The sequence below is a fragment of the Spermophilus citellus genome (genome assembly GCF_964194105.1).
Source record: "Spermophilus citellus genome assembly, chromosome: X".
Classification (NCBI taxonomy): Eukaryota; Metazoa; Chordata; class Mammalia; order Rodentia; family Sciuridae; genus Spermophilus; species Spermophilus citellus.
Window position 1 is genome coordinate 76,095,047 of NC_138190.1, and position 9,594 is coordinate 76,104,640.

Sequence of the window (9,594 nt, forward strand, 5' to 3'; positions counted from 1 at the left end):
GGGGTGAGGGAACCTTCTAACATCTTCCTTTTTATCAGTAATAAAACAGTTAGCCCCAGGCTGTTATATGGCTTGCTTAAGAGCCAGGGTTGTGCCTAGAGAGTAAGCTGCCTTTATTACCAGTTTTCCTTTAGAGCACATGTAAACCAACAGATAAGGAGCTTTGTGCAAGCCTTTCAGGGACTGCTATGGGTGAGTGGCTAGCTTCCCACAGCTCCACCCACAAGGAGGGTTCTGGACCCTACTAACTGTGTTTATCCCTCTCTGGATAACTTTCATGTTTTAGCTGGGCTGCATGGCTTCTGGGAAGCAAACCTAGCCACCAGTCAAATCAAGTGACTTAAGGGCAGTACTTTCTAGTTTGCCAAACTCTTCCAGCTCCATTCTCTTCTAGGAGGCCCTAAGAAGCAGATAGATAGAGTAGGTGATTTCATTCACCTATAAACATGAGAAAATGGAGTCATGAAGAAGACAAATGACGTACAGATGGTAATATGGACTTCCAAGTCAGTATGGGGCAGGCCAGGTTGGAAGAGAAATTTTATTGCTAATAATTCTCCAAACACAGAATGCATAATATCATTGATATGTGCCAGGCACTACACACTTTTCATTTTCTTGTGTAATCCTCACTTTATCCCTATCAGGTTGACATTGTTATTATCCTCATTTTCAGGTAAGAAAACTGAGGCTCAAAGAGGTTAAGAATCTTGCCAAAATTCACACAGCCAGATCACTGGAATCCAAATCTTGTAATTTTTCCATTGCTCTTTAGTAAAGCTGTTGGTCACCAGAATATTAGGGGTGAATCCCAGTAACACCTCCCAGCAGTTGGCCCCAGATCAGGGCATCATAAAGCTAAAAGAGACCTCTGGCTGCCTTCCTTGTACCACTAGAGCCCAACCCAGCCTCCTAGTTCCAAACTTGGGTCAGTATAACAAGGGCAGAGGCCCTTGTGAGCCCAGGGTGGGATTCCCCTCCCCCACTCCTACCCCCAGGCTTAAGGCTCTGGGAATTGTACCCAGCCAGGTGGGCCCAACCCTCCTCCCACTTCAAACTGCTAATAAGCAGCCTGGGAAAGATGATGAATAGCAGAATCAGTCAATAGACGTGAGCACTTAGATGTCTGGAGAATGGGGCCTCCCGCCACTCAGACCTTCACCATCAATTGGAGCACTGCCTCATGAAGAGTTACTTAATTGTAAATCACTTAATAGCCACAGTGGGAAACAGTCTCTTTCTCTGGGAGAATAATTGCTGTCTGATGGGCTCTTGAAGGCTGCTCTCCTCTGCTCCCTCAATTTCTCTCTTACTTTCCCAATTCCTCTCTCCTGATGCTGAAGCACATTTTCTTTGTGATCCTCAAAGCCTATGGGGTGCCTTGTGCAGTGTCCCAAGGGTTCATGTGCTGCACCCATCACCAACAGGAAGAGGATGCTCTGTGGATCACAAATGCAGTGAATTAAAGTGATGTTATATCCTTAAGGGGGCTGAAAATGGATTGGAAATCCATTTCTGTCCACAAATTCAGATGTAGTTGGGGAAGAAATGGTCATTGCTTATTTTCCAAAAAGCAACTGAATCCTGACTCCAAACTCCCCATCCTAATAGGAAAGTGGGAAATTCCATGTCAGTCATGACTGGGGGATTCCACCCACTCATGCCTCCCTCTGAGAACCATAGGGCCCTCTCTTTCTCTTTCAGGCACTGGTAATTGTTCCTACATCCCCAGACTCAGAATCTCTCCCTTCCCAGTGGGGGCTGGGAGTGGTAGGAATATTCTTTTCTCTCTGGGCTTTCCAAAACTTTTCCCTTCTCCCCTTTGACTTTAGGACAATATGTCCTCAGTGGGGTTTTCAGGCTTTTATAAAAGATAGATGAATTCAGTGGTTTCAGCATGCTGCTTCTTTCATCACTGCAAAATCTCTCTTGCACGGGATCTTTCAAGGGCATGGTTACCTCCATGGGAATGAGAAGTAGAGACACAGAGAAACAACAGAAACAAACAAACATGAATATTCCCAGAAATTATCCTGCTACATAAAAAATTGCCTCATTGGGAAAAAGTGATTACACTAGCCTAGAATTTAGGAGCCCAAAACTTTAGTCTCTAAATGTCCATAACTCCTGGGAACTTGAGTGATTCCTCAGAACTTCATTTTCCTTAAGTATAAATGAGGGTATTGGAGAAGATATAATTTCTTTCTTTACCCTGCCTCTTTTATTGTCTGAATCTCTCTTACAACATCTTTCCTGTGCCTACACACATCCACTGGCATAGACTCCTGGAGAAGCTTAAAATGTAAGATGTCAATTTTTATTTTGAGCTAGAAGTGACTTAGTCCCTTGGATTAAGATTGGTTCCTGGTCCCTATACCCTATAACACTTCCAGATCTAAAGGCAAAAATAGTGTTCTTTGGGTCAACAAATACTATCGACCACTGGATGATGTGCCTGGCACTGTTATAGGTGCAACAATGAACATGAAAGATAAAACCCTTCTCAGAGACCTTAAGTTTGTTTTTTTTTTTTTTTTTGGGGGGGTGGGGATGACAGACACTAAACAAAAAACACAGTATGTCAAATGGTGATAGGTGCAATTTAAAATGAAATGGTCAGAAAGGACTTGTTGAACAAGTCATATTCCAGAGAGGAACTAAATCTCTGAGGTGAGAGCAGATAATGTATTCTAGGAATAACCAGGAGCCCAGTGCTATTGAAGTAGAGTGAGTGAGGGGGGAAGTGATAGGAGATGAGATCACACATATAGTATTGGACCTGAGAAAATTAAAAAGGACCTTGTAGACTATTTTAAAATGTTGGCTCTTGTCCTGACATGGGATTTATCCCCAGTCTGTGTGACTGGGGATAAATTAGCCTCTAAACCTCATCATCCTCACCTGTAAAGTAAGAAAAATAATCTGCACTTTGTCATGTTAATTAGCAATACTGTGTATAAAGCCTCTTTCTCTACTGTCTGGCCCATTCAGACAGCTGTCATTGTGGTCCTATAAACAGTCTCATTTTGAATTCTTGGTAGGTATGGATCCTGTAGCAGGAGAGAATCTCTTCAATCTGGTCACCTAATGTGAAGGTATCAGCATCTGGGGAAGTAATAATATGGACCCTTCTTGTTTTTCCCAGTGATCACTGAGAGTGTCCCAGAGCTCCCAGGGGAACAAGTGATCAAGTTCCAATGCCCTCACCCTGAAAGAAGGTGTAAATGGAGACTTCAAGGGGACAGTGGCAATTTTTATTTTACCACAATTTGGAAACCATGAGATTCAGGAGACCTGTAGAAGGTTGTGTCTGGGAAGGCAAGTTTAGCTCTGAGTTGCATTATTAGGATTAAAGCAATCATCTTAGTAAAGGGGCCTACAGTAGGCATCAGAAGCTTAGTGCCAAAGGAGGAGGCAAGCATGGAACAGTGGGACCAAATATGTAAGTGTAAAGGAGATGATAATGGCTGGTGTTCCATGCTAGTGCTGGGCTTTTATGAGTCCCTGAAGGCTTTTGTGGGAGTGAGTGAGCTGTATCTTGTACAGTGTGCACAGGGGACCCAACAAGATGTGTTCCTCAGGGTCTCTACGTTGATGACTATTTTTGGGGTACCTCAAGTTCTAAAGTCAAGTATTTGTAAGATATTTCTAGTTCCACCTCTGGGTTGACTTAGTGGGAGGCCAGTCTGAAGATAAAATCTGCTCACCTGGAAGTTGAAATAATGGTTTTTGGCAGGTCTGGGCTGAGAGTAATCAGAGTAATTGGCAAGTCCTTGAGAACCTGGATAGGTCTGCCCTTAGTCCTGAACACGTTTTCTCACCTGCTAAATGAGAACAATAATGCCGGCTCAGCCTCCCTCCCAACAATCCTGTGCTCCAGAGCAGGCCCTCCTCATTTTCCCCACTAGACACTAGATATAAAAGTACTTTATAAAAATTGTAAAGGCTATAACAATGTAATGTGGTAGTATGACTCAAATACTGTGGCACTGGTTGTCTGCTCTCTCTGAGCTCAGCTCTCTCACTAGGCCAGGGCCCTGAGAAAAGTCCTTTGCACCTACAAGCAACTAGACCTAACACTGTGATAGCCCACTCATTGGACATGGTGGATTAAGAGTCTTATTTTAACTTTTTTTTTATAATTAAAAAAACTGCCATACTTAGAGGAATTCATTTTCTTGATGCTACCAACTCCTCAATTTCATTTTCTTTGTTTCTGTCTCTCAGTATTCTGTTTTCTCTGCCTCTCTCTCTCTATCATTCTCAGAACCAAGGTTGAGGAAGTTTTGGATTGGCTACAGGATCATATAGAGAACAGATGGCTTCATGTAGCTCCATCCTTGGCTAGCCATATTCATGGCAGCCACTTATTTAGGCTAATTATGGAAAGCTAGTGAAAATGGTCTGTTGCTTCCCAGATCCTGGATCATGAATCAGTGAGTACCTTCTCCATAACCTTAGATGGAGCTGATCTCCAGAGAGTAGAATTCAATAGCAGAAGGAGTGGCCACCTGTCAATCCTGGGAATTAGATCAGAGACTTGCCTTTCTGGTCCTAGCATGCCCATCTGTGTTACTTTGAGTACTTCCCTTACTTCTCTGGGCCTCAGCTTCATCATCAATTGGGTGAGAAGTGGATCACTGCCCTGACTGAAAATTGTAAAGGGAAGTATTAGAATGGTTATCATTATTACTGGCATTATCTCTGTGGCTTGGATTATCAAAGAGAAGACTAAATCTTCAAAATGAAAATTTTTTCTTCCCTTATGCTAAGTCTGAAAGTTTGTGCTGTAGATGATAAGCAATAGTGTGCCAGAGCCAGCTTGAATTGGGGGTGCTGGAGGTTGTGGCTCAGTGCTTGCCTAACACGATTGAGGCACTAGGTTTGATCCTCATCAGCACAATAATGAATAAATAAATAAATAAATAAATAAATGATTTTTTAAAAAAAGAATACTTAAAAACAAGCCAATTGTGCATATCCCTAATACCACATTCAATGACATCTCATTGGTGAATTGAATTAGTCTATAATGGGAGTAATTTACATCACAGAAATCAGCAAACACTGTAAGTCAGCACTTTATATATATATTTTTTTTTCAGAGATCTAGACCTGTCTTAGTTATAAAAGAACTGCTGAACTATTAGTACTATGGGTGTGTATGTGTGTGTGTGTGTGTGTGTGTGTGTGTGTGTGTGTGCATATATGTTGGTAGTAAGATAAGCAGGCATATGACTATAATAGATAAAAGTATTAAGTTGAACTATGTGAATGTAGTTTGTGTCATTCAAAACTAGCCTAGTATTGTCAAATTTACAGGGTTCAATCTTACAGAATGTTATTTATTTCAAAAGGAATTTACTGGGCTTGTAAAAAGAATTTTCCAAGGCCCTTCAGATGATCTGAAACTGGGCTGGAGTTAAGTTGTTCTGGCCCAGAAGTCTTCATTGTCTTCATTAATCACTCCCCTGGGCCTTTCAGAGGACCTATTTATCCCCTGATTCCTTTTGAAAATGGCTAAGACTCTGACATGTGAACCACAGTACCAAAGGAGTAGGATAACCACCTGTCTTTTGTCTCTTTTTCACTTTTACTTCTAAGTTGAAGGTTAGAATCCAGGTTATTCCCTTATGTCTTAGTCTCATTATTCATTCTCTCCCTCCCTCCCTCTGTTCCTCTCTCTCTGCCTCTCTCTCTCTCTCTCCCTCCTTCTCCCACTCCCTCTCCCTCTCCCTCTCCCACTCCCTCTCCCTCTTCCTCTCCCTCTCTCTCCCCCCATCTACCTTATAATCACCACTCAGTGTCTTGCATTTTGAGAGTACCAGAGATTAGAACATGTCTAGAGGAAAGCAAAGGAAAATGAATATAATAGTTGGAAATAGGATCCCTGAGGAAAAGTGAAAGGAATTTTTCCTTGAGAAAAGAAGTCTGGTGGTCAATAGAATAACAGGCTTCATGCCTTTTTCCATTTCCTGAAGCTAGAAGAATTCAACATTTCAGTTAATGATATTACCAGCCAACCAGGCTTTTAAAAATGAGAGCCATCATTGGCGTTATTTCCCTCTCAGTCTCCATGTCTGATTATTCCCTGAATTCTGTTGATTCTTAAATATAAATAGCCCGTGAATCCATTTATTTCTTCTTCTTCTCAGTTACCATGTTCCTAGGTTAGACCATCATTCCTGGCCTCTGCTACACTCTGCTCTTAGATTGTGCCACCAGAATATTCTTTGGAAATCATCAACTGCTCAAGTTATGCCTCTTGTGTGGTCAGTATTGTCTATGAAATTAAGAACGACTTCCTCAGCCTGGCATTCAAAGGCTTCTACCCTCCTGTGTAGCCCCAAATCCTATCACTTAATATACTAAATGGATCAGCTGTGTCCTATGTGGCCCTCATTTTTACCATTACACAGCCTTTATACATGCTCCTCCCTCCCTGTAGACTTCCATTAGGTTGACCCCTTGAATCCTATTTCTCTCTCATGATGCCTCCTAAATGCCAGTTCCTACTGGCCTCTACACTATGATGGGTTCATTTGTTCTTCTGAACCCTATAGAAATTCATTTGCCTCTTTCTGTTGGCACCTTAGTGGTAAAAGTAGCAGCTTTTGAGCCACACTGTGTAGGTCTCAATCTTTATGTTTATGCAGCACCATTCACAACAGTCAAGACATGGAATCAACCAAGCATTTGTCAACAGATGAATGGGTTAAGAAAATGTGATACACACACACACACACACACACACACACACACACACACAATGAAATATATTTAGCCTTAAAAACATGAAATTCTGGCATTTCTAACAACATGAATGATCATCAAATTACAGAATACAATCATTCTGTAAAGTGAAATAATCCATTCACAAAAGACAATAACTATATGATCTCACTCATATGTGGACTCTTGAAAAGTTTATTGTACAGAAATTGAGATATTCCTAATCCCCAGAAGGTGGGGAGAGTAGAGTAGAGGAGCAAATGGGGAGAAAGTTGTTAACTTAGTAATGAATACTAAGTTATAGTTAGATAGGAGAAAGAAGTATTGATGTTTTATTGTGCGGTAGGATGATTATAGATAGCTATAATATATTGTCTATTTAAATGTAAAAATCTAGAAGAAAGGATTTGGAATGTTTTCACTATATGGAAATGATAAATTCTTATTGTGATAGATATGATAATTGCTCTGATTTGATCACACAATGTACACATGTATCATATCAAAACATTACATTGTACTCCATACAGTTTTACAATTATTATGTCAATTAAAAATAAATTGGGAACAGAGGATTTGAATAGACTGTTCTCCAAAGATATACAAGTGGCCAATTAGCTAAATGAATAGATTTTCAACATCATTTATTCTTTAGGGAAATACAAATCTAATTTCAATGCAGTACTCTTTCTTACCAATAATTAAGGCTGTAATTAAAAAACAGAAAATAAAATATGACAAGGATGTGGAGAAATTAGAACACTTATTGGTTTCCTCATTGCTGACAGGAGTGTAAAAAAGAACAGCTGTTGTGAATAAAAGTTTCACTGTTCCTCACATAGTTCCCAAAATACTATGTTTAATAGTTACCATATGACCCACAGTTTCCAACCCTAGATATTTACTCAGAATAATTGAAAACATATGTCCACATGAAAACATGTATATGAATGCTTATAGCAGAAATATTCATAATGGCTTGAAGATGGAAACAATCCAATGTCCATAAAGTGATTAATGGGTGAACAATATATGGAATATCCATGCAATGGAATTTTATTCAACCATAAATGTAGTGAAGTTCTAATACATGCTATATAATAAATAAACCTTGAAAACATTGTGCTAAGTGAAATAAGCCAGACACAAAAGTCCTCATATTGTATGATTCCATTCCTGTAAACTATCCAGAATAGACAAATTTATACAGCTAGAGAGCTGATTAGTGGTTTCAAGGGGTTATGCATAGGAAAAAATATAAAGTGGCAGGAAATGGGTATATACTTTCTCTTTGGGGAGATGTTTGTGTTCTGAATTTAATGGTGATGGGTGCATATCTCTGTGAATATATAAAAAACCCAGAATAGTACCCTTCAAAATGATAAATTTGGGGGTATACCAATTACATAATAATAAAAGGCTGAAAACAATATTATAAAATTGTATTCCGGGGTCCTAAACCATATGGAAAAGCAAGGCATTTGACAGTAACAACATAAAGGAGAATAGAAGGAATGCACTATATTGGAGAAAGGAAATTATAATAGAGAGGAATTTACACCTAAGGGAAGAAATAAAGACAATCAAAATGGTAAATAAAAAGGCTCATTTGAAAAAAAGAAGCTATAAATATATTTGTTCCCTTCTTTATTGTCTTCACTTATTTAGAATACATAATTTCATGTAAGACAATAATTATAAAACACTGTTTAAAAAGTATAATACGGATAATACTAATGGCATAAAAAAGAGGGAGAATGAAACTATGTAGGCATAAAGTTTCTATGCCTTGCTAGAATTTTCCAAAATAGACTTTAATGCATTATGATGTATTTTTTAAGTCCTCAGAAAATAACAAGAACTTATAAATAACTCAAAAGTTATACTTAAAACATTAATTAGTATTGTACATTAGGAAATATCCAGTTATGATAAAAGAACATATTAAAGGAGGAACAGAGGAAAAGTATAATTGTGGGACATATAAAAAACAAAACAGAAAAATGGCATATAAAGGTCCAAACATATCAATGTTAATATTAAATGTGAATGCAGCTGGGTGCTGGGGCACACCCCTGTAATCCCAGAGGCTTGGGAGGCTGAGGCAGGAGGATTGCAAGTTCAAAGCCAGCCTCAGCAACTTGGTGAGGCCTTAAGCAACTTAGCGAGACCCTGTCTCTAAATAAAATATTAAAAAGGGCTGGGATGTGGCTCAGTGGTTAATCACCCATGGGTTCAATCCCCAGTACCAAAAAAAAATGTGAATGAATAAAAAAAATTCATGATCAAACTTTATGCTCTGCACAGGAGAAAGAAAATTAGATTCAAAGACATAAATAGATTGAAAATAAAAAGGATATAAAGAAGGATATACTGTATAAACAGCAATCAAATGAGAGCCTGAGTGACTTTATTAATGAGACAAAAACTGTCAACATAGATAAATATCATCATTTTGGAATAGTAAAGATAGCAGAATATCCCAAAAATATAGAAGAACTGAACAAAAGCATAAATCAACTAATCTTAACAATCCGTATAACATTTCATTCAGTAACATCCAAATACACATTCTTTTCAAGTGAACATGCAACACTTTCTAGTACATACCATAACAGAAGTTTCAGTAGTTTTAGGATTAAATTATACACTTTATACTCTCCCACCAGAAATGAAATTAAAATAGAAATAAACAACAAAATAAAAGTTGACAAATTCACAAATATGTGGAATTTTAAAACACACTCCCCAAAAACCAATAGTTTGAAGGACAAATCACAAATACAATTTAAAAAATAATTTTAGATAATTGGACATTATTCCCATGTACATGTATGATTACACAACTGGTGTGATTCTACA